The 5,718-nt window shown below is 35.2% G+C and overlaps 1 non-coding gene across 1 annotated transcript; it reads left to right on the forward strand.

The window, feature by feature from the left end:
- Window positions 1-4,476: 4,476 nt before the first annotated feature.
- Window positions 4,477-4,584, forward strand: LOC148549074 (small nucleolar RNA R71). The gene has a single exon (XR_015898212.1). It is a non-coding gene; the product is annotated as a small nucleolar RNA R71 (small nucleolar RNA).
- The last annotated feature ends 1,134 nt before the right edge of the window (window positions 4,585-5,718 follow it).

Below are 5,718 nucleotides of genomic sequence, written 5' to 3' on the forward strand. Positions count from 1 at the left end.
TTTTCTCTTCAGAGTCCTTTCAGGTTCTGGATCTGCTTCCACAAGAATGTTCTTATCCTTGCTCCTGCTCATATGACAAGGAAGAATGGCCAGAAAAATGATAATAATAATAGAGATCCTCTATACCACAGTATAGGGATCCCTTTGTGAGTGGAAGAGAAGGGGGAGACAAAGAATGTGATGTAAAGGAAGAAATGCAACTGTACGAATGGAAGAGATGTGAGATGAGATGTTAGGATATGAATGAATAAATAGAATAGAATGAGAGAGAAGGAGGGAATTTTCGAAAATTATTTTTGAAAAGGAGTTAGTGATTTTTGAAAATGGTTTTTGAAAAATTGTTAGTAATTTTCGAAAATTAAGTTTTTTTTTTAAATTAAAATAATTAATAAATTAAAAAGAAATTTTGAAAAAGGGGGAAGATATTTTCGAAAAATGAGAGAGAGAGTTAGTTAGGTGGTTTTGAAAAAGTTAAGAAACAAACAAAAAGTTAGTTAGTTAGTTGAAACAAATTTTTGAAAAGATAAGAAGTTAGGAAGTTAGAAAAGATATTTTGAAAAGATATTTTTGAAAAAGATAAGATAAGAAGATATTTTTGAAAAGATATGATTGAAATTAGTTTTGAAAAAGATTTGATTTTTAAAATCTCAATTAATGACTTGATTCATAAGAAATCACAAGATATGATTCTAGAACTTAAAGTTTGAATCTTTCTTAACAAGCAAGTATCAAACTTCAAATTTTTGAATCAAAACATTAATTGATTATGTTATTTTCGAAAATTTGGTCTAAAAATAAGAAAAAGATTTTTGAAAAATATTTTTGGAATTTTCGAAAATAACTAAGAATTTTGAAAAAGATTTGATTTTTGAAAAAGATTTTGAAAAAGATAAGATTTTCAAATTGAAAATTTGATTTGACTCATTGGCAACAACTTGATTTTTGAAAATTTTTGAAAAAGTCAATCCAAATTTTCGAATTTGATGAGAGAAAAAAGGGAAAGATATTTTTTTGATTTTTTTGAATTTTTATGATGAGAGAGAATAACAAGAAAAATATGCAATGCATGAAATTTTTAGATCAAAACAATGAATGCATGCAAGAATGCTATGAATGTCAAGATGAACACCAAGAACACTATGAATGTCATGATGAACATCAAGAACATATTTTTGAAAAATTTTTAATGCAAAGAAAACATGCGAGACACCAAACTTAGAATTCTTTAATGCTTACGCACTAAGAATTCAAGAATGCATATGATAAACATGAAAAGACACAAAACAAAAATTCATCAAGATCAAACAAGAAGACTTACCAAGAACAACTTGAGGATCATGAAGAACACTATGAATGCATGATATTTTCGAACAATTGCAAGATGCATATGCAAGTGACACCAAACTTATAATGTGACTCAAGACTCAAACAAGAAACAGAAAATATTTTTGATTTTTATGATTTTCTCATTTTTTTGGATTTTTATTTTATATTTTTCGAAAATTATATGAAAAAAAGAAAAAATAAGGATTCCAAAATTTTTAATATGAATTCCAGGAATCTTGCCATGTTAGTCTAAAGCTTCAGTCCAGGAATTAGACATGGCTCACTAGCCAGCCAAGCTTTCAATGAAAGCTTCAGTCCAAAACACTAGACATGGCCAATGGCCAGCCAAGCTTTAGCAGGTGATCGTGGATCAACAGCGGGTAGATCAGGAACAGTAGCAGGTGGATTAGCTCCAACTAGCTTGCTCTTGATAACCAATTGCAAGCCTCAGTCCAAATGAATTTAGACATGGCTTTACAGCCAGCCAGGCTGCAACATATAATTACATGGGCTGGAGTGATTAGTTGAATACCAATCCCAAAGTAGTTTGGGTATGGCTTTACAGCCAGATATGATTCAACATATTTCATGAAACACTAGAATTCATTCTTAAAAATTTTGAAGCCATAGAATAATTTATTTTTGAAAACATTTTTATTTTTTTCGAAAACAGATGAGAAAATTTTAAAAATTTTTTTTTTTTTGAAAAATTTTTGAAAATAAAATAAAAAGAAAATTACCTAATCTGAGCAACAAGATGAACCGTCAGTTGTCCAAACACGAACAATCCCCGGCAACGGCGCCAAAAACTTGGTGCACGAAATTGTGATGTCCAGGCTCGAACAATCCCTGGTAATAGCTCCAAAGCTTGGTGCTCTGATCTCAATACATAATTGTCACAACTTCGATACAACTAACCAGCAAGTGCACTGGGTCGTCCAAGTAATACCTTACGTGAGTAAGGGTCGAATCCCACGGAGATTGTTGGTATGAAGCAAGCTATGGTCACCTTGTAAATCTCAGTCAGGTAGATATAAAGTGATAATGGTGTTTTCGAATATTATATAATAAAATAGGGATAGAGATACTTATGTAATTCATTGGTAGGAATTTCAGATAAGCGAATGGAGATGCTTTTCGTTCCTCTGAACCTCTGCTTTCTTGCTATCTTCATCCAATCAGTCTTACTCCTTTCCATGGCTGGCTGTATGCAAGGGCATCACCATTGTCAGTGGCTACATCCCCTCCTCTCAGTGAATAATATGCTCACGCACCCTATCACGGCACGGCTATTCATCAGTCGGTTCTCGATCATGCTGGAATAGGATTCACCCTCCTTTTGCGTCTGTCACTAACGCCCAGCACTCGCGAGTTTGAAGCTCGTCACAGTCATTCAATCATTGAATCCTACTCGGAATACCACAGACAAGGTTTAGACTTTTCGGATTCTCTTGAATGCCGCCATCATTCTAGCTTACGCCACGAACATTCTGGTTAGGAGATCTAAGAGATATTCATTCTAGCTTAATTCATGTAGAACAGAAGTGTTTGTCAGGCACGCGTTCATAGGGGAGAAGGATGATGAGCGTCACACATAATCATCACCTTCATCACGTTCTTGGGTGCGAATGGATATCTTAGAAGCGAAATAAGAAGAATTGAATAGAAAACAGTAGTACTTTGCATTAATCTTTGAGGAACAGCAGAGCTCCACACCTTAATCTATGGAGTGTAGAAACTCTACCGTTAAAAATACATAAGTGAAAGGTCCAGGCATGGCCGAGAGGCCAGCCCCTCTGATCTAAGAACTAGGCGTCCAAAGATGATCCTAAGATCCTAAGATGATCAAAAGATGCCTAATACAATAGTAAGAGGTCCTATTTATAATAAACTAGTCACTAGGGTTTACATGAGTAAGTAATTGATGCATAAATCCACTTCCTGGGCCCACTTGGTGTGTGTTTGGGCTGAGCCTGAGTGTTGCACGTGCAGAGGCCATTTGTGGAGTTGAACGCCAGTTTCTGTGCCAGTTTGGGCGTTCAACTCTGGTTTTGGATCCTTTTCTGGCGCTGGACGCCAGGTTTGGTCAGAGAGCTGGCGTTGAACGCCGGTATACGTCGTCTATTCTTGGCCAAAGTATGGACTATTATACATTGCTGGAAAGCCCTAGATGTCTAATTTCCAACGCAATTGGAAGCGCACCATTTCGAGTTCTGTAGCTCCAGAAAATCCACTTTGAGTGCAGGGAGGTCAGAATCCAACAGCATCAGCAGTCCTTTTTCAACCTCTGAATCTGATTTCTGCTCAAGTCCCTCAATTTCAGCCAGAAAATACCTGAAATCACAGAAAAACACACAAACTCATAGTAAAGTCCAGAAATGTGAATTTAACATAAAAACTAATGAAAACATCCCTAAAAGTGGCTAGATCCTACTAAAAACATACTAAAAACAATGCCAAAAAGCGTATAAATTATCCGCTCATCAGTTGGCCCACTTGTGCCTCCAAATTTCTAATGGAGGACCTTGTTTCATTCATGAAACTCAGAGTGGCCTTAGATAGATCAGAGACTAAGTTTGCTAAATTAGAGGTATTTTGTTCAGAATTCTCTATCTGTTGCTGAGTGGATGATGGAAAAGATTTACTATTGTTAAACCTGTTTCTTCCACCATTATTAAAGCCTTGTTGAGGCTTTTGATCCTTCCATGAGAGATTTGGATGATTTCTCCATGAGGGATTATAGGTGTTTCCATAGGGTTCACCCATGTAATTCACCTCTGCTATTGCAGGGTTCTCAGGATCATAAGCTTCTTCTTCAGAAGATGCCTCTTGAGTATTGTTGGATGCAGCTTGCATTCCATTCAGACTCTGAGAAATCATATTGACTTGCTGAGTCAATATTTTATTATGAGCCAATATGGCATTCAAAGTATCAATTTCAAGAACTCCCTTCTTCTGAGGCGTCCCATTACTCACAGGATTTCTCTCAGAAGTGTACATAAACTGGTTGTTAGCAACCATGTCAATAAGTTCTTGAGCTTCTGCAGGAGTTTTCTTTAGGTGAATGGATCCACCTGCAGAAGTATCCAATGACATCTTAGCTAATTCAGACAAACCATCATAGAATATATCCAGGATGGTCCATTCTGAAAGCATGTCAGAGGGACACTTTTTGGTCAGTTGCTTATATCTCTCCCAAGCTTCATAGAGGGATTCACCTTCTTTCTGTCTGAAGGTTTGAACATCCACTCTAAGCTTACTCAGCTTTTGAGGAGGAAAGAACTTGGCTAAGAAAGCCGTGACCAGCTTATCCCAAGAGTTTAGGCTATCTTTAGGTTGAGATTCCAACCATATTCTAGCTCTGTCTCTCACAATAAAAGGTAAAAGCATGAGCCTGTAGACTTCAGGATCTACTCCATTAGTCTTAACAGTATCACATATCTGCAAGAATTCAGTTAAGAACTGAAAAGGATCTTCAGATGGAAGTCCATGAAACTTGCAGTTTTGTTGCATCAGAGAAACTAGTTGAGGCTTAAGCTCAAAATTGTTTGCTCCAATGGTAGGGATGGAGATGCTTCTTCCATGTAAATTGGAATTTCGTGCAGTAAAGTCACCAAGCATCTTCCTTGCATTATTATTATTTTCGGCTGCCATCTCCTCTTCCTTTTCGAAAATTTCTGTAAGGTTGTCTCTAGATTGTTGTAATTTGGCTTCTCTTAGTTTCCTCTTCAGAGTCCTTTCAGGTTCAGGGTCTGCTTCAACAAGAATGTTCTTATCCTTGCTCCTACTCATATGAAAAAGAAGGAAACAGAAAATAATAATAGGGATCCTTTTTACAACAGTATAGAGGTTCCCTTGTTGTTAGTAGAAGAAGAAAGGGAATAAGAGTGAAGAAGAATGGATAATCCAAACACAAGGGTGAGGATAGGAGCAGAGATATGAGGTAAGGAGAAGTGTTAGTAGATGAATAAATAAATAGAAGGAGATGAGGGAGAGGGAATTTCGAAAATTGATTTTTGAAAAGAAGTTGATGATTTTCGAAAATTAAAGGAGAATTAAAATTAAAATTAAAATTTAAACAATTAATTAACTAAAAAGAATTTTTTTTTTGAAAAAGAGGGAGGTATTTTCGAAAATTAGAGAGGGATAGTTAGTTAGGTAGTTTTGAAAGAGATAAGAAACAAACAAAAAGTTAATTAGTTAGTTGAAACAAATTTTGAAAATCAATTTTTAAAAGATAAGAAGACAAGAAGTTAGAAAAGATATTTGAAAAAGATATGATATGAAAAGGTATGATTAAAAAGATATGATTTTGAAAAAGATAAGATAAAACGATATTTTTGAAAAGATATGATTGAAATTAGTTTTGAAAAAGATTTGATTTTTAAAATC

Source organism: Arachis ipaensis, chromosome B8 (genome assembly GCF_059453495.1).
Source record: "Arachis ipaensis isolate K30076 ecotype BB chromosome B8, ASM5945349v1, whole genome shotgun sequence".
In the NCBI taxonomy this organism is placed as follows: Eukaryota; Viridiplantae; Streptophyta; class Magnoliopsida; order Fabales; family Fabaceae; genus Arachis; species Arachis ipaensis.